Source organism: Sapajus apella, unplaced genomic scaffold (assembly GCF_009761245.1).
Source record: "Sapajus apella isolate SASKATOON/1434 unplaced genomic scaffold, GSC_monkey_1.0 scaffold29, whole genome shotgun sequence".
Taxonomy (NCBI): domain Eukaryota; kingdom Metazoa; phylum Chordata; class Mammalia; order Primates; family Cebidae; genus Sapajus; species Sapajus apella.
The window spans coordinates 9,066,216-9,087,239 of record NW_022436969.1 but is presented as its reverse complement, the minus strand read 5'-3'; the positions used below and the strand labels follow the sequence as shown (position 1 = coordinate 9,087,239).

At 36.9% G+C, this 21,024-nt stretch overlaps 2 pseudogenes; one reads left to right on the top strand and one right to left on the bottom strand.

Moving 5' to 3' along the window:
* Positions 1-2,255: 2,255 nt before the first annotated feature.
* LOC116561306 lies at positions 2,256-2,838 on the top strand (annotated as a pseudogene).
* Positions 2,839-14,719: 11,881 nt separating this feature from the next.
* LOC116561305 lies at positions 14,720-15,526 on the bottom strand (annotated as a pseudogene).
* Positions 15,527-21,024: the final 5,498 nt, after the last annotated feature.

The following is a 21,024-nucleotide window of genomic DNA, read 5'->3' as shown; positions in this document are numbered from 1 at the left end:
ACTACAAAGGAGGGAACTAAAATAATGAAACAAAATATTTTAAATTAGAATTCTCAAAAAATCACTTCAAGCTAAAAGCAGACTTTATAGCTTGAGAACACATACCACGTTCTAGGAAAAATAGACCCAGAACAGTCAACATCAAGTAAGTTTACTGGAGGAAATCCCCTATAAGGGAAAGATAACAGGCTGGCCTCACACATCTTCACAGTAACATTCAGCAATGGCAGAAGTCAACAGCTCTATTTTCAGATTCACAGGAAAGAAAGGGTGATCCAAGAACTTTACACCTAGACAAATTGTCATTCATGTATAAAGACAACTGAAAAACAATTTTGAACATGCAAGAACTCAGGAACTAGTTCCCAAGCATCCTTTTTTTTTAACCTTTCACAAACTTATTTATTTGAAAATACAAATAAAAAATTATACTTTCCACACCTGTGATGTGAGAGACTGCCATCCACATAGTAATTTTTTACAACAGGGCTTAAGAAAGCCACACACAAAGACCTAAAAGATGCTTGATATCTATCTATCTATCTATCTATCTCTCTCTCTCTCTCTCTCTCTCTCTCTCTCTCTAGAGAGATAGATATGTGTAGATAGATAGATATGTATGTATGTACATATATTTTTAAAAAACCAGCCATCCCATTACTGGATATATATCCATAGGATTATAAATCATTCTATTATAAAGACACATCAAAATAGGTTTTGTTTTTGTATTTGGAGCCAAAAATAAATGTTTGACCCAAAATTCCCCAAATGAAAAAAAAAAAAAAAAAAACCTGCCCCCAAGAAATCAAAAACAAACCAAAACCAAAACCAAAACTTGAACACCTTTCAGGTCATTAGAGTCGACAATTACCCAATGATTTTTATAGAAGTCTAGTAAAATGTGTATAATATTCACTGGCCGTGATTGACTAAGCATCCTTTTTAAACTCCTGAACTTCAACCAACCAAGAGATAAACACACACGCACACACACACACACACGCATGCACACACACACAGAGCCAAAAAACTAACAGTGAATCTTAACCTTATTTATTTGTACAATCAAGATCAAAATAAATCTAGGAAATACGGCAACAGAGAATAATGTAAATGTTATAAATCCTAACAATTATACAAAGTAGAAGTTACGTAAATTTAAAATAATTTGGAGAGGAAAGGAAAGAGAATATAAAAATATAAGTCTGCTAACTTTCTCAGCATTTGCAGTTGGAGGTTAAAATAACTAACTTAAAGCTAATGAAATAAAAAGGCATAAAATATTTAAAGCTAAGTAGTAAGGAAAATTATAGTAAACTAGGAGTGGGCAGGGGAAGATTATTTTAAATAGTAGAGAATTACAAGTAAAGTTGAAATCTGTATTTTCAGATACTCTCTGTAGAAATAGAAGGCTAAGGGTATTATGAAACATTGTGATTGCAGATATAAGCATCAGAACAAAATACAAACATTTCAATTTATCAGAAAAAAAAATCTATAAGAATCAAGAAAATCATAGACGATAGACTAAGAAAAAAGCTAAAAATTAGAAAGCATTACATAAAATAAAATGCCACTATATCTGCCATACTAGTGAGTATACATGGGTAAAACTAATGTGTGATTTTTTTATGAAGCACAAAGCAAAAAATCAAAATGCATACCAAAAAGACAAAGGCATCAAACACAGACAAAAGCTATTCTAAGTAATGTTAACAAAAAGAAGGTGGGATATGACAGAGACAGTTTGTCCTTTCCAAATATTTATTGACTTTCCTATCTTTTCCAGCCTTCCTTGTGGAATAAACAGGACTTATGACTAATTCTAGCCTATAGACTATGCTGAAAATTGACTGTCATTTCCTCCCTGAGACAGGTAAGAATCAGTGTGCTTCTCCACTCGTCATTTTCCCTGTCATGTACTCCCGGTGGCATAGCCACAAGGTGGAACAAGGCAACCCAGATCACAATGGATTTGGCATGAGCAGGAAATAAATACTTTGTTCATTCTCTGAAAATTGGGCTTTAATTTCTATTTCAATATTAATAGCCTGATTGTTTGTAATCTTCATATCAAAGATGAGTTGGGGGAGAAAAATAATAATGGCAGGACCCTTTTTCAATGACAAAAGAGGGGACTATTCACAATGAACCTATCACATTCATGAACACCTATGCAGCAAGTATCTTAGAATCAACATTCATAAAATAAAAATGTCAGAAAATAGGAGAAAGAGTATCACTTTCTTGGAAATGATATTTTGGCCACAATTTTTCTGTGCACTGGAAGATGGCTGTCCTCTTTCCCTGCCACTTGAGATGCTTCTTGGCACCTCTTTCCTCTTGGTGCCAAGAAGCATCTCAAGTGGGTAGGAGCCCAAAAGCACTGGATACTGACTACACTGACCCGTGTGTTTGCTCACCACCCATATACCAGTCCCCACAGGCTGGAAGTCTCCCCCTCATCATTTTCCTAAGGAACAGACTTAAGTATGCACTGACAGGAGATGAAGCAAAGAAGATTAGCATGCAGCAGTTGATTACAATCGATGACAAGGTCTCGACTGATATAACCTATGCTGTTGGTTCCTTAGATGACAGCATTAACAAGACTAGAGAGAATTTCTTTCTGACCTGTTGCCTTGCGGTTCATCCTATCACACTTGAGGAGGCCAAGTTATTCAAAGGGAGGAAAAACATTGTGGGCACAAAAGAAATCCCTGATCTGGCAGCTCGTGATACTGGCACCACCCGCTGCCCTGATCCTCATCAAGGTGAATGATGGCAAGATTACTTATTTCATAAGGTTCAACACTGGTAACCTGTGTATGGTGACTGGAGGTGCTAACCTGGGAAGGACTGGTGTGATCACCAACAGAGAAAGACATTCTGGATTTTTCGATGTGGTTCATGTAAAAGATACCAACAGCAACAGCTTTGCCACTCAGCTCTCCAACATTTTTGTTATTGGCAAAAGCAACAAATCATGGATTTCTCTTGCCTGAAGACAAGGTATCTGCCTCACCATTGCTGAATAGAGAGAGAGAAGCCTGGAGGCCGAAGAGAACACTGGGTGAAATGGTCTCTAGGTGATATGTTATGAAGGTCTTTATATTTAATTAAAGAAAATACATCATGAAAAAAATTAATAAATGATATTTTGAATTTTTTCCCTCAGTCCATGAAAAAGCAGGTAAATAGAACATTTGTAAGAAAGTAGAAAACCTAAATTACAAAGTTAATAAGTTAAATTGTAACATATTAACTCCATATCTTGAAAACAGAAAAATATATATTTTCTCAGGCCTTTATGGAACTCTCACAAAAATTAGCCACATGTTAAATCACAAAAAAGATAGTAATTTTTTAAATAGGAATTACACTGATAACAATTGTTATCACAAAGCAATAAAACTAGAAATTAATACTAAAACAAGAAAACAAAAATTCTCTTACCTAGAAATCGTTTACTTCTCTTGTAAGCAACTTTTGGGTCAAAAAGAAAGTCAAATCTGAATTTACCAGAAATATAGAAAATACAATAACAAAAACATTACATGTCTGAATCACTGGGTTGCATCTAAGATAGTGCTTATAGAAAAAAACCTTAAATACTTATATTAATAAACATTAAGCATTCAATTCAAAAAGTTAGAAAACAACAGTAACCAAGAAAAAGAAATGGAAAAACATGTTCTCACTTTTAAGTGGAAGCTAAACAATGTGAATACATAAACATAGGGAGGGGAACAACACACACTGGGACCTGTGTGGGGAGGGGTTGGGAGGAGAGGGAGCATTAGAAAAAATAGCTAATGCATACTGGGCTTAACATCTAAGTGATGGGTCGATAGGTGCAGCAAACCACCATGGCACATGTTTACCTATGTAACAAACCTACACATCCTGTGCATGTACTCTGGAACTTAAAAGAAAAAAGAAGAAATGGAAAAAATTTCAAAACTAAAAATGGAAGTTAAAGAATTAGAAAGCATAGAAAAAATAAGGCTTATAATTAAATCTAACTGCTAATTCTTTGCAATATAAATACAATGAATAACCTGTTAGCTAATCTATTCAAGATAAATGGAAGAAAGGGCAAATAATTTAAATATTATAAAAGTGAAAGAAACCACAAATACCAAGTAAACTAAAAGAATCCAAAGAAACCACATTGCCCATGACTAAGAAACACATTTGAAAAACAAAAGGAAATGAAATGTTTCCCTAGAGAAATGTAATCTACAAAAACTGACACCAGAAGAGATAAAAGATCTAAGCAGACCAATTACGGTAAAGGAAATATAGCAAGTTGCAAAATAATTTTACCTTCATCCAATTCCCTATTCCCACAATATCTCATCCAAGAAAGCACCAGGTCTAGATAGTTTCAAAGGAAAATTTTCCCAAGGCTTTCAGAAATAGATTACTTTAACGCTATTTAAATGGTTTCAGAACTTAGAATGGAACACTTCCAAATTGTTTTTATAAATCTAGCATAATATCAGTATCAAAAACTAACAAATAGAACATACAACCAAAACTACAGATAAATCTCAGACGTAAGTATAAATGGAAATATCCTAAATAAAATATTAGTGAATGAAACCTAGTCACTTAAAAGAGAAACACAACATAAATTAAGTAGATGTATTCCAGGAATTAAAAGATGTTTCAACATCAGAAAGTCTGTCAATTTAATTAGCAGCATTCATAGACCAAAAGAGTAAAACTGTATAACCATCTTCATAGGTACTGACAAGGTATTTAAGATTACTGTAAAAACAGCTGGAACTCTTATGCACTTGGTGGTAGTATATATCTGTACGTCCACTTTGGGAAATGGACAGTATTTATAAAACTGAACATATACATACCCTATTATTTCTCACAGGTATGCAGCAATAAATACATACATATGTTAAGTAAAAGACTTACACAAGAATGATCATAACAACTGAAAGTTGAAAACAACCAAACATCCAACAGCAGTGGAATGGAGAAAAATGTTATGGTATATTTCTACAATATACTATAAACACTATTAAAATGAGCAAACTCTGGCTACATACACCATGGATCCATCTCACTGACATGATGTTGAGCAAGAGAATATATACTGCATAATTCCATCTCTACAGAATGCAAAACAAGACAAAACTAATCTATGGTTTAAGGAGTCAGGATAATGCTTACTTCTGGGGAGGCTATTGCCTGTGAGGGGCTGTGTGGGAGCTTCTGGGATACTGATGGTGTTCTCTTTTCTCACCTGGCTGTTGATTACACAGGTTCTTCACCTTATGAGCCACAATAACAACAACTTGTGCATTTTTCTACATGCATTTCTACACTTTAAGATAAAGTTTACATTTTTTTCAAAAAAGATTCCTTTGAGCCCCTGGGACTCAAGATAAGACCACCATTCCCTTCTTCTCCTTGTTCGCGCTCACCATAGACAGGAGTCAAAAGAAAGCCCAAGGCTTTGCCTGTTTGTGGCCGTACTTCCTGCTCCATCCCCACTCTCCCTGCATCTCTCAGAGCCTCACCACCAGTATATGCCAAAAGACCATCAGAAACAATTGCATTACACCTTTATGTGTTCACATTCAACACCGCAACAAGCCTGGGATCCCCAAGCTATCTTTCATCCCCTGTACTCTAACTTTCCTTCTGATCCTGTGTCTCATCCCTTTCCAAATATTGAAACCTTTACACTGTTCACTCTGTAGCTCGTTCACAGTCTCCAGCAAAATCCTCAAACCCTCAGCGTCTCTGAAAGTCCCCTTCAGCCTCTTGCTCTAACAGGACCTGAGGACCCTGCAGCCCTCTCCTGGTGGAACACTTTCTCCCTGCATCCCTACCATGAGGCACATGGTGAGGTAGGGGTTCTCCTAGCTCTGTGTTGTCATTTCTGATCACCTGTCTTCTGTCTTCCTGAAACTCCCAGCCCACAATATCTTGTTTTCAGGCTTTAACACCCTTCTCATTGTTGCATTTGTCTACCACAACCGGTCACAAATATCCTGATGTTTTTCCTTTTTTCTTCCTGTCACTTCTGCAATAGGCCTATCATCATTATTGATGTTTCAAGAGCCACAAAGATGATCCTTTCAACATCTTAGCCATTCTGTTCCTCCACCTTCCCTCATCCAGCGATCTTCTCCCTCTGTCCGCAGACATTCACCCTCAGGGTAACCCCCTAGGCTTTCTAAACACCTCAACAGCACCTCCTCCAGCATCACAATTTTAAGGATGGCCGCTCTCTGACCACCACCTCTAGTCTTTTTGGCTCACTCTATTATTTTTACTTTAACACTTTTTAATCTCCTTCCACTGAGACCTACAAAATAGGGGAAATGATGTGTGTATTCAACAAAATACTGGTGGGTTTGAATAATGAACAGAATACCTGTAGCTCCATGTCTATCATCAGGACAGACTTAAATATATTCAGGCATTAATAAATCTGGGAAGAAAGGGCAATTTCAAGTGGTGCTTTTTTCCCTATATTGAAGAATGTGTTGTTTTTTAACTGACCATACATTTAGTAAGTAAAATTTAGTGGTATGATATCACAGTGGTTCAGACTTTGAATCTCTTTTTGAGAGAAAAGGGGGCAGGAAAGAACCAGAAAATATGGCATTAAGTAACCCAAAGAGGAGGAGTGGTTTTTCTTATTTTTTCCAAGGATCCTGTAGTAAAGGTAAGAAAGAAATGAAGTACAAAGAGTAGAGCCCGAGGTAGTAAGGGTAGATGAGTAGCTGTAACTCCCTGTTCTTTCTTTCCCTTTTGAGTGGCAGGGGCATGATTTACATGTTCATGAATTTCTAATCTAGAAGGCATTCATGCAAAACAAAGACCATAAGCTTATGTTACAACATAGTCTCTGCAAGGAAGGGACATGTCTGCCCAAGCTGTCGGGAATCACCAAAAGTCTCTCAGTGTGCTCCCCTTTGCTGTGCTGGAAGCTGTGTCAGTTCTTTCAAGCAAACTGTATTTTTTTGGGCAACACACCAAAGGGTGATGTAAACCTCAAAGCCTGGTAAGTTGCATCTCAGTTCTAGTTTTTTCACAGAAAACTTTGCTCTATTACAACAACTTTTAGAGGTTACAGAGGGAGAGAATTCATTGACTGTGGCAATAGTCAACAACATTAGGATGTTAGAGAAAGTCCAAGTTGAAGAGAATTGGATGTCTGAAACTCTTTAACTATAATAATATTCCCTAATATTTTATATGACTCTGCATCCTAAATATCTATGATTAGATCCTGCAGGACTGAAGTGCAAAAAGTTCTTGACAAAACAGATTTCATGGAAAAGTCTGTTGATGTTTTCAACTATGTCTGTGCATTTAGATATAGGTGTTTTTTAAGAGCCTACTCTGCTCTTGCCACTGTTAAGGAGGTTATACAAAGGAGTAAAACAAGACCCTGATGACAAAGAACATATAATCTAGCAGAAGATACATAATCAAGTAGCATTACAAGATGGTATAAGATAAGAACTCATGAATGGTCTAAACAGAAGTAAATTACCACAGTACGTACACTTGTGCATCATTTGAAGCAAAAAGTAAAGAGAATAGTCACCATTATCTGATTCATTCAACAGTCTATCTTGAACCAGTGGAAATTGGGGAGGAAGAATTAGTTCTTGTTGCTTCCTATGATGGCTTGGATGTTGGGACCAAGATATATTTCTATAGCTCCCCCAGAAAAATTCTTTTAGTAATATGGAAGACAGAAAAATTATTTTAATAACATGGAAGATCTTGGAATACTGCAAAATTAGGCAGATGAGCCCTTATTGTAAAAAATACAAATATTAAAAGTAATAAATAAATCAGTTTTATTTTTTTAACAAAAATTAGTAATAAAAAATTAATAAAATAAAAATTAATTTTATTAATCAGTTTTATTTGTTAATTTTATAAATTTTATTAAATTTGCATGAAGGGCAAAAACAAAACAAACTAAAACCTTGAAGATTAAAGACAGAATGACAACCAGTCAGAGCATCTCCTTCCTCCATTCTAAAAGTGTAATAATTCAGATCACATTTAGCACTTTCACTTAGTAGATTAAATAGAAGGCAAAGAAAACATTCCTCTGAGTTGTACATTTGAAGAGGTGAGCAAAAATGTGAAGTCTTGCTTGCATCATCTTGTAAATTTGGCAATGAATTTTCCATGAGGAAAAAACTGTAATTCAATTCCTAAAAGACATGAATCAAGTTAGACAGTTTTGGAACCTGGATTTATATATTGATTTGGGTTATACAGTCTTAGCAACTATCCCCTGTACTAGGGAATCAAAGCAGTAGAAATTATCAGCATTTCGATTGTAATTCAACATCAGTGTCGGGGGTTAGGCAAATGGGTAAATATAACAAGCTGTCTCCTGAGAAGATATTTATTCTGAAGTACTATTTGAAATGGTGCCAGAAAAGAATGTTTTAAATTTTGGAGTTTTAAATTTTGGAGTCCATGTTCTTTTGGTGGGCTATTTTTAAAGCAATCTGATGCAATAAAATAAACAGATGAAATAATCTTATAGAAAATATTCAATTATACTATTAAAGAAGGGTAATTATAAATGAAATAATATTTTGTTGCCAAACAAACTAGCGAAGATTGTTTTTGATGAGGATAATCCATGTTGTGAAAGCGTATGGTTTATTGGCACTTCCACACATTGCTGGAGTAAGGGTTCATTGGAATGATTGTTTCCTAATGAAATGTAATAATATATATCAGGAGCCTTTAAAGCTTCTAAGCCATTTGACCCACTATTACTAATCCTGAGAATCCATCTTATCTAAAACATAAAAAGATGCTAGAAATTTTATGACCAAAGATCCATTAACAATAAAAGTCCTTCCTTTTAATCCAAACGAACCAATTTACATCATGTACTTATCACTAGGTTAGAGAAAATACTCAGTGCATATGCAGACAAGGTAAGCCTGAAATTCTAAATCAGCCATTGGAAAGAAGATGGGAACACCACAATTGGCTTACACTAATCCCTAATGACCACCAGAGTTGGAGTCAATTTTTGAAACTACATCCCTGCTACTTAATGGGAGAGGAACTGGATGCATAAGAGGAAGTGATCGCTGTAGCCACCACACCTGGTTCTCCAGTTTTCCTCACCTAAATGCGGGGAATAACCTGCATCTGTCGGGTTACATGATATGATTTGGATGTTTGTCTCCACCAAATCTCATGTGCAAATTTAATCCCTAGAAATGAAAGGTAGGGTCTAGTGGGAGGCATTTGGTTCACGGGGGTAGATTGCTCATAAGTAGACTAATGTCCTCCCTCCAGGGTGAGCGAGTTCTCACTCTATTAGTTCTGGAAAGAGCTGGTTGTTAAAAAAAAAGCGTGGCACCTCCCCCCCCTTCCTTTTTTCTCACCACATGATCTCTGTACACAAGCTCCCCTTCACCTTCCGCCATGAGTGGAAGCAGACTGAGGCCCTCACCAGATGCAGATGCCAACAGTGTACTTGGTGCATAGTCTGCAAAACTGTGAGCTAAATAAACCTATGTTCTTTATAAATTATTCAGCCTCAGGCATCCCTTGTAGCAACACAAAACAGACTAAGACACTACTTAAGACAAAAAAAAAGTAGAATCATCCCTCAGGCCCCTTTTCCACATTCCTCACATCCAGTGCAAAACTAAGTCCTGTTAGGCAGAATCATGTGAAATTGTCAATATGTGACCTCTTTGACCTACAAAAATGACAGTATCATAAAATTCAATCTGCAAAATATTTCTCAAACCCATTCATTTCTCTTCAACCAGCAGCCCAGTTGAAGCCACTCCATTCTTCACTCAGACAACTGCAATGGCCCTCTGATCACTGGCCTCCTTTCCACTCTTACCTCCATTCTAGCCAGAGCAATGTTGCAATGAAATGTTTCAATGAAACATGTTCATTGAACTAATGTTTCAGTGAACAAAAATTGAGTCTGATGCTGCCATTAAAGCGTATCGTGGTTCCCTATTGCTCTTAGAATATATTCCAAATGGCCAGGCACAGTGGCTCACGCTTTTAACCCTCGCACTTTGGGAGGCTGAGGCAGGCAGATCACGATGTCAGGATTTCTAGATCAGCCTGACCAGCATGGTGAAACCCCAGCTCTACTAAAAATACAAAAATTAGCCAGGCATGATGGAGGGCACCTGTAGTCTCAGCTACTTGGGAGACTGAGGCAGGAGAATTGCTTGAACCCAGGAGACGGAGGTTGCAGTGAGCCGAGATGGTGCCACTACACTCCAGCCTGGGTACAGGAGCGAGACTCTGTCTCAAAAGAAAAAAAAATGCATTGCAAACTTCTTTGCCTGGCCACAAATGTCCTACCTCATCAAATTCTTACCTTCAACTCCAGTCTCCTCCCACTCTGTGCTCCAGGCCTCAGGGACCTCCGGTTGCTCTTCCTCTTCCCTCATGCCTTGCCGTCTGCCCAGAACACTCCTCTCCTCACCTGTCAACTGGCCAATCCTTCACATCCTGCATCTTTATGCTTCAATTACCTTCCCTGAACCAGCCCCTCCAGACTCCCCAATCTATGTCATTTTCCCTAGTGAATTTCACATAGTGTCCTGCTCGTTTCCTTTTTGGAAGCAATTTGTAAATACATATTTATTTTGTTATTGTTGTTTATTTTTTAATATCTCTCTACTAGCCTGGAAGTTACTTACAGGCAGAAATTGTGTCTTTTCTTGTTGTTATCAATACTGGGTACACAGAAAACCTTCAATAAATCTTTGTGGAAGAAACAATTGTATGAATGAACAAATAAATGAATCAGCCTGCTAAATTAAAATGTTGATGGAAAAAAATAGGCTATAATACTGTGTGGAAATTATGATTACAATTATTTTGTAGGACCAAGCACTAAAGAAAGAGAAGCTTAGAAGGAAATAAACCAAAATGTTTCATTGGGTGATGGGATTATGAATAATCTTAATTTTTTCTCTTTGCTTTTCGGTATTTTCAAATTTTCTTTAGTAAGTATAACTTCAAATATATATTTTAAATTTTTGAGAAAAATATTTACTTCCCCTGTAATCACCACCTTACTTTCAAAATTAAAATTAAAATTTGATCTCACGATATTCCTCTGTATTTTCCAGCATATATAGTCAATTTCTCTTTCTGGCATACAGGAGTTGAGGAGTGCATAAGAAAAATCTAAATGGAATTCTTGGATAGGAGAAAACAGTCACTAATTTCTGGTTCCAGAATGTGGAGAAAATTAACTAGATTACATAAATATCTACATGCCATTGTTTACTATAGATGTGGATAATTCTGCATTTTCCATATAAGTTGGTATTACCTGGCATTTTCAAGCAATATCATGGCCAGATGGGCCTCCAAAACTTTATCACTAGGACCTCAATGTAATCATTGGTAAAGATAACTCCCTATTTTCTGAATAAATTATCTGTTTATCCTCATAGAATATTCCTCATTGAAACCTTTTTTCCACTCTGACTTTCCTCCATTTAAAAAAATAACAGATGTGGGCCAGGTGTGGTGGCTTATGCCTATAATTCCAGCACTTTGAAACACCAACACAGGCAGATTTCTTGAGCCCAGGAGTTCCAGACCCGTCTGGGCAACGTGGCGAGACCCCCATCTCTACAAAAAAAAAAAAAAATGAAAAATTAGCCTGGTATGGGCCAGGTGTGGTGGCTTATGCTCAGGCAGGAGAATCACTTGAGGCCGGAGGCAGAGGTTGCAGTGAGCCAAGATTGCGCCACTGCACTCCAGCCTGGGACAGATCAAGACTCAGTCTCAGACAAACAAACAAAAAACAAATCTTGGTTTGTTATGATGCCCCTGTAGTCCCAGCTACTCGAGAGGCTGAGGTGAGAGAATCACCTGAGCCTCATAAGTCAAGGCTGCAAGTCAGAGCCCTGATTGTTCCGCAGCACTACAGCCTGGATGACAGAGTGACACTCCATCTCAAAAAAAAATTAATAATAATAAAATAAATCAAATGTGTTTATATAGACAAAAAGGAAAGAGAGTGCAAGATTCTTTCTGTTTCAAATCCATTCACTTCTTGCCACTTCTTGCCACATCCCCTCTGCTACCACTCCAATTCAGGCTACTGTCATTTCCAACACGGTCCTTCCATTCATTTAAAAGAACATTAGGAGATAGTTTATATAAAATAAAATGCACCTCCCTAGTTGTACATTTCGATGAGTTTTGACACATTTATACCTCAGTGCAAGTATCACCAAAGAGATGTAGAACATTTCCAAAGTCCCCCCCATGCCCCATCCTAGAAAATCCATTGTATGGAAAGACCACAACTTGTTTATTCCCTTCCTGACAGACACTAGAGTTGTTTCAAGTTTTTGGCTACTGTGAATACATATTCTACCTACATTCATATATGAGTCTATGCTAACATGTTTTCATTTTCCTTGGGTAAATACCTAGAAGTCGGATTGCTGAATTATATGCTACATGTATATTTAACTTCATAAGAAATGGACAAACTGTCTCAACAATACTTTTCAAAAAATCGGAAGTTCTTAATTTCAAATAAGTTTATCAAATTTTTCTTTTATGATAATGCTTTTTATGTCCTGAAATTTTTGCCTACCCTAGGTTGTGAAAATTTTATTTTCTATATTCTTTTCTAGAAGTTCTATATGTTTGACTTTTCCATAAAAATTTTTGGAATCGGGTTGGCAATTTTTACCAAAAAAAAAAAAAAAATGCTGGTAGAATTTAAATTAGAAATATGCTAAATATATCACATTCAGAAAATGAATATTGTAAAAATAGTGTTTTCCCATCCATGAACATGGTATATCTCTTAATTTCTCCCAGGAATGTTATATGGTTTTCAGTGTAAATGGTCTGTACTTATTTTGTTAAATTTATCCCTAAGTATTTCATATTTTGGGTACTATCGTAAATGGTATTTAAAATTTCAGTTTACAATTGTTCTTTCTATATAATGCAAATATAAAAATGAAATTGTTCATATATAAAAATTAATTTTTGTATACTGACCTTATATTCTGTAACCTTGTTAAACTCATGTATTAATCTAATAGCTTTTTGTAGATTTCTTAAGATTTTCTTCAAACATAATCACATTATTGCAAATAAAAACATGCTTTTTTTTTTCTTTCCAATCTGCATTTCTTTTATTTCTCTTCCTGGACTTTTTTCAGCGACTAAAATTTTCTATACTGAAAATGTTGACTATAAATCCTTGCCTTGTTCACAGTCTTAGAAATCATTCAATTTTTTCAGAATAAATTATGATGTTAACTGTAGGGTTTTTTGTAGATGATTTATCAGGCTGATGGAGTTTTATTCTGGTTTGCTGAGAAGTTTTAAATCAAATTGGCATAATATAATTTTATGTAATGAATTCTATTTGCTAAAATATTGTAAAGATTTTTACATTCATGACTGTGGTATATTGGTCTTTAGGTTTCCTTTTTTTGTAATAATCATTGTCTGATTTTGGTAGAAAAGCAAACCTGATCCCGAAGACTCCTTGTAAAATGTTTTCTTCTCTCTTTTTTGAACAAGTTTGTGAAAAATGGGTATTATTTCTTTCTTAAACTTGAATAGACTACACCAGTAAAGCCATCTGGTTTGAGGTTGTATGTTCAGATGTGTGTGTTTGTGTGTGCATGTGTTTGAAAGTTTTCAATTATTAACTCAATTTTTTTAATACATATAGAGCTCTTCAGATTTTCTATCTCCTATTGAGTCAATTTTGATGAAAGATGTCTTTCAAATAATTTTTTCATTTCATCTAAGTTTTAAAATTTATTAATGTTTCTCAAAATATTTTATTGTTTTTAAAAATATAATATCTGTAGTGAGGTACCTTCTTCATTACTGTCAGTCTAGCTAGCATCTTAACTATGTTACTGATTTTTCCAAATATCAGCTTTTGGTTTTATTTATTTTCTCTATTGTTTTTCTACTTTCAATATTTTGCTTTCTATTTTTTTTCGACTTACTTCAGGTTTCAATTGCTTCTTGTTTTTCTAGTTTCTTAACATAAAAGCATATGCCCTGATATGATTTCCTTTTTAATCACTTTTATTTATTTCCTTATTATGTCTTATGTTTTCCTTTACACTCTGGAAAATATATAATAATTATTTTAATATCATTATGTCTTAATTCCATTATCTGCTGCTGTGTCTATTCTATTTCTGTTTTCTGTTTCTACTTACTTGCTTTTTCCTTGTTATGGGTCACATTTTCCTGTTTATTGGTTGCTGGTCATTTTGAATTGTGTTGTTGTTTACTAGATTATGTATAGATTTTAGGAATGTTGGACTTTTTTTTGGCCAAAAGTTATTTATAAATTGGTTCACTATTTTGGAGCATATTTTCAAGTTCTTTGAGGGTAGATGTAAAGTAGCCTGTATTCTAGAGATAATTTAGCCCCATTTCTGAGACACACTCTTCCAGAGTCTCTGTTAATTGCCATGAATATTTAGTGAGATCTCTTCTCTCTGGCTGAGGGAATTAGGACAATTTTCAGCTCTGCTTCAGCTATGGGAATTACTTGTATTATAACTCTCCACTAACAATGCTTTCCTTAAGAATTATTTTTGGTTGGCCATGAGTTTCACCCTATGAATCTGTGTATTGGAATTCAGCCAAAGACTCAAGGGAGGTTTTTTGTTTTTTTTTTTTTTTTTCAATTCGAGAGCAGGTACTATTTATTAACTGAGCAGCTTAGAAAAATAATCATGGGTAGACATCTTAGTTCATTTTTCTAATAAGCCTGTAGATCTGATCCTCCCTGTTGCCAGCATCTCCGCCTTCTACAAAATGGGTGGTCTTTTTCTTCATTCCACCAAGTGGAGAAGATAATTTGAAGGGCCACAGGAAGTTATTTGCTTCTTTGAAGTGTTTTCCAACAGTATAGATCTCATGAATCAGATCCTCCATCCAGATGATGCCATATTTACCAAGAGATAGAGCAATCAAAGCATTATCTGTCAAAGCAATTCGCTTCTTTTTGATTTTGCCATAACCACGTTTGCAGATTAGTTCATTTGCTGACTTCAGATTTGGGTACCCCCATGCAATATATGGCTCTACAATCCTCAGCATGTTAATTGAAGCCTTGTTGAGCTTCACAAAGGTTCCATTGAAGATTTGACGAAGGAGAAGAAACTGCAACACCTTTCAGACCTTTGGACTCACACCATTGATACCTCTGATCCTGATGACAAATGCCAATTTGGGTTCTGCAGGTCCATAGAAGTTGCCAGCTTTCCTTGCCATCCTTACCATTCAAATTTCAATTCTGTATATATACCTATATTCCTTGTGATAGTGCTTCACCTTTTTTCATAGATAAGCTCCTTGCCTTTCAAAGCATCTTTTAGGCAAACTTCTTTCTCCAGTGCTTGATCTTCAGCTCTGCAAAATTCCTTTGCTTTTTCTTAAGGGTTTCTGGCACAGCAGGAACCTTCTTCTTCTATTCTACACCTTCCATGGTTCCAGCCAGAAAACAGAAGACTCAAGGGAACTTTCTTTTTTTTTTTTTTTTTTTTTGAGACAGAGTCTCACTCTGTCGCCAGGTGCCAGGCTGGAGTGCAGTGGTGCGATCTCAGCTCACTGCAACCTCCACCTCCCGGGTTCAAGCAATTCTCCTGCCTCAGCCTCCCAAGTAGCTGGGACTACAGGTGCACACCACCACGCCCAACTAATTTTTGTATTTTTAGTAGAGACAGGGTTTCACCATGTTGGCCAGGATGGTCTTGATCTCTTGACCTCGTGATCTGCCTGCCTCGGCCTCCCAAAGTGCTGGGATTACAGGCGTGAGCCACCATGCCTGGCTTCAAGGGAACTTTAACGCAGTTTTCTGAAACTTTTTCTACAAGTAACTCCTCCTGGGTACTCTGCCCCAAAATTCTAAATGCCTCAATGTCCTAGAACTTTGATCTCCTTCTCCTCAACTAAGAAAGATTGCTGCATTGTATTTGAGTTCCTGTTTCGTACACCTAAAAGTGGAAATTACCTCTAGACATAAAGCTTTAATGGTGGTAGGGCTTACATCATCTGTTTCTCTTTTTTCAGAGACTACAATCTTGTACTACATGTTGTGTAATATCTGAAAATGGTTGTTTCTTATAATTTTCCAGTTTTTTCATTATTTGCAGTGGAAGAATAATTCCAGATCCTATTTATTTCCTGTGGCTAGAAACATAAGTCTCTTCCCTGTCTGTTCATTTTTGACATCTGCCATCCACTCTCCCCACTGTAGCCAGAGTGATTCTTTCAACATAAATCTGATCATATCAGTCCCATGCTGCAATGAGGGCTGCAAACCCCACCTCTTATCCCACCTACTCCCCCAGCATCAGTTTGCACCATTTTCCAATTTGGACTTTATGTGGCAGCATACTAAATTACTTTCAATGTTCCTCAAATATGCTGTGCTCTCTCTCACATCTGAACAATTGCAAATATTCTTCTCTCTACTTAGAATATTTGCCCTGTGCCCCACATAGCCACTATTTCTGCCTAAAATCTATTCATTCTTCATAACTAATATATGTTTCTTCCTCAGAGAGGTCTCCCACAAAACCAAGAGTTGGTTTTACACCTGCCCAACACTCTCATAATGCCTTGTATTTGCCCTGTGTGATAACCCTCATAATTTTATAATTATTGTTTAATATCTGTATTCTGTATTAGACCATTAGACAAGTGAAAGTTCAGCATCTCTCTCACTAAATCTGCCAAATCTCCAAGTGCCTTGAATAGCAGCTTTCAGAATAGCTCTCAATAAATATTTGATGACTACATTAATAAAAATATAAGATAATTAACTAAAGAACTGATAGTGGGAGTAGGGGGAGTAGGGAGAGAAAGGCGGAAAAATCAAGCCAACAAAACCTAATACGTAAAAAAAAAGAAGAAGAAGAAGAAGAAGAAAGAGCTTAAGGACAGCAAGTTTCCATTTGTTGTCTCCATGGGTCAGATTTCCCAGATGTCACTTAGCTCCTCACTGGTTTGCCTATCAACAGAGGCACTAAGGTAAGAATGGTGCATTTGATACCTTTCTCTCTCCAAACCAAGAAGACTCAGAGTAAATGCTTTTCCATAATGGTGTTTTCAGAAGTAATCATGATAATCAAAGTCTCACAATAATTGAACGTAGTCCCGGATGATTCTATCACTCTGTCTTGGATAATTCCACAGAAGAAGCAGGTCCATTATGCCTTAACCTGTTCTTTGTCACCACTGTTGTTTTAGTGTCATTGTAAAAGAATGTCCACCGACCTGTTATGAGATTCATCATCCTAATCAAGTCATATTAACAAACAAAGTTAGGTTGTAGCAATGAAAGATCTGAGAAACAATATTGAAAGTTGTATGCTTTATACAAGGAAAACATGCAGAGGTTGTAACATATTAATTCAAAAGTTGTGACTCTATTGTCTAAACTGTAGAAGTGGCCTGCTTGTTTGTAGTCAATTCAGTCTTCATCATTTATCACTTTATCAAAAAATAAAATGAAATAAAACTTTTTCCCTTAAAGTGGTATGCTTTAGTGTCATATTTAGAATATCCAACAAAAGGAGGCATTTCCAAACTAAAGCTGATTCCCTTATGAAACCGTTTGGTGACAAGGAAGTCATTTATTCACTAAAGATTCAGCAACATCAAAAAATACTAGATAGAACTAAGAGTGTCTGTATAGTGTTTGGTCCAATCTTCTGTTTTAGAATCACAAAGTAGTTTTTCAACAGGATCCACTGTTTCCTTGAATATCATTTCTGCCTCTGATGTGCGACCTCATTTGACCTCTGGCCCATTAATGCCTCTCTTCTTTTCTCTTTCCATCAGCCCCTCTGCATCTCCCTTCCCCATCTCCAGCCTGGCCTCCACAGCAGGTGGTGAGGGCACTGCTCTAGCTGGCAAACCAGAGCTTACCCTGCTGGCCTGCCCTGTCTCCATTCCATGAGGTGCTGAACCAGACTCACATCCTCAAAGTCCTCTTGGAAATTTCTCTGGCAAGCGTCTCCTCTCCAGCTAACATCTGCACTCTAATTCCATTGCTGGATTCACAAGAGAAAATCACCAAACTGAAGACTTGATCCACTCCAGAGTCAAGTTCTCTAACCTCCCAGGATGCTGGATGGTTCTTTAATTCATCTTATACTGATGTCCCGTTGCACTCCACCCTCAGAATCTTCAAATCATTAAATCTTGTAAATACCTGGAACCCTGGAGATCAACAAATCCAAATCTTTTTTCTTATAAAGAAATGGAAGAAAACCCAAGATATTAAGTCACACAGCTAATGATACAGGTCTGACTATAACCCAGAAAATGGAAACTACAACTCTTTATTCCACCCTAGTTCACCTGTGCCCTCACCCTTCAAGTTGTAAGTTATCGTTTCAAAATCTATTTAACCAACAATAAATAAATCAGCCAGTAAAAACTCCCTCGATTTTCCCAGTCTCCATTCCAGTATGATGGAAAGAAAAACATATGTAGGCTTTGGTTCCAGAAAGACCAAATCTCAGCTCTACCATTTACCAAAAATGTGACCCTGGGGAAGTGACTAAATGCATTTCGGCCTGAATGTCTTTACCTGTAAAACAGCAACAAGAGACGGATAATTCATTCCAGAAAGGGCCATCAGTGCTCTCCTAGTCCCCACATTCGACCGTCTTTTTTAGCCCTCATCCATCTTCATCTCTCTGCAGCTGTTACCCATTCTTCCTGCTTTAAAACACTAGTTCTCTGCCTTGGCTGCAAATTGTCATCACTTAGAGAGCTTTAAAATCTTCTGATTCTTGGTCCCCATCCTCAGAGATTCTGAAGTAATTGGTATGAAGTGTAGCCTGGGAATAGGAATGTCTGAATCCCTCAGATGATTCTAGTGGGAACAAAGTTTGAGTACTGCATTTTTTTTTTTTTGAGAGTTAAGTGAATCTTCCCCCCCCCCCCTTTTAGGTGCAGGAGTACGTGTGCAGTTTTGTTACATAAGTATACGTAAATTGTGTGCCACTGGAGTTTGGCATACAGATTATTTTCTCACCCAGGTAATAAGCATAGTACCCAATAGGTAGTTTTTCTATTCTCTCTTTTCCCCCACCCTCCACCTTTAAGTAGGTCCCAGTGTCTATTGTTCCTGTCTTTGTGTCTGTGTGTACTCATGTTCCCATTTATAAGTGAGAATATGCACTGTTTGGTTTTCTGTTCCTGGATTAGTTCACTTAAGATAATGATGGCCCCCAGCTCCACCCATGTTGCTGCAAATGATATGATCTCATTCTTTTTCTTTGGCTGCATAGTATTCCAGGGTATATATGTACCATATTTTCGTTATCCAGTCTATCATTGATGGGCATTTGGAATGATTCCATGTCTTTACTATTACGAATAGTGCTGCTCATGCATGTATGTTTATGGTAGAACAATTTATATTACTTTTATATTACTTTGGGTATATGCTCAATAATAGAATTGCTGGGTCAAGTGGTACTTCTATTTTAAGTTCTTTGAGAAATCACCACACTGCTTTCCACAACAGCTGAGCTAATTCCCACCAGCAGCATCTTTTATCTTTTGACTTTTTAATAACAGTCATTCTGACTGTTGTTACATGATATCTCACTGTGGTTTTGGTTTTCATTTCTCTAATGATTAGTGATGTTGAGCTTTTTTTCACATGCTTGTTGGCCACATGTATGTCTTCTTTTGAAAAGTGTTTGTTCATGTCCTTTGCCCACTTTTTAATGGGGTTATTTTTGCTTGTTAACTTAAGTTCCTTATAGACTCTAGATATTAAGCCTTTACAGATATTTTCTCCCATTCTATAGGTTTTTTACTCTATTAGTAGTTTCTTTTGTGATGCAGCTCTTCTGTATAATTAGGTCCAATTTGTCAATTTTTGCTTTCGTTGCAATTGCTTTTGGCATCTTTGTCATGAAATCTTTGCAAGGGCCTATCCAGAATGGTATTATGATATTTCTTACCCTAGGTTATCTCCCAGGGTTTTTATAGTTTTAGTTTGTTGTTGTTGTTGTTTTCCCTGAGACGGAGCCTCGCTCTGTCACCCAGGCTGGAGTGCAGTGGCATGATCTCGGCGCACTGCAACCTCTGCCTCCCAGGTTCAAGTGATTCTCCTGCCTCAGTCCCAAGTAGCTGGGACTACAGGTGTGTACCACCACGCCCAGCTAATTTTTTAATATTTTTAGTAGAGATGAAGTTTCACCATGTTAGCCAAGATGGTCTTGATCTCCTGACCTTGTGATCCACCCACCTTGGCCTCCCAAAGTGGTAGGATTACAGGTGTGATCCACTGCGCCCAGCCTGTTTTAGGTTTTATATTTAAGTCTTTATTCCATCTTGAGTTGAATTTTGTATATGGTGTAAGGAAGGGGTTCAGCTTCAATCTTCTGCATAAGGCTAGCCAGCTCTCCCAGCACCATTTATTGAATAGGGAGTCCTCTCCCCATTGATTGTTTTTTTCGACTCTGTCAAAGATCAGATGGTTGTAGATGTGTGGAGAAGCGCTGCTTTAAAACCATTGCTTGTTGTATTCCTGAGACATACTGCTTTTCTGTGTTTTATCCTAGCTCTCAATCACTTCTTTGTATCTGTCACTTGCTATTTTTCTAATACTCTGATGGTTTTATCTATAGCCTCTACAAACATACTCATTTGCATCTAAACACTTGGCATCTAACTCAAGCTCCCCATATTTGCCTCTCTTAACTTACACATTTGGGTTAAAAGTTCATTCATTTTCATCGTTGCCCTGGCTCAAAACTAGACACGTAGAAAAGTCTAGACACTTAAAGCTTGATTCCTCTTTCTGCTGTTACTGCTCTGTCCAGCCAGGGCCAGGCTGTTCTTTCTCTCTTGTTCATGGTCTTTCATGGCTACTGCAATAGCCTCCAAAATGTCTCTGCCTATCACCTTTCTCCCCTGATTCAGTTTCAGCCCCTTGATTATGGAGTGGGTTTC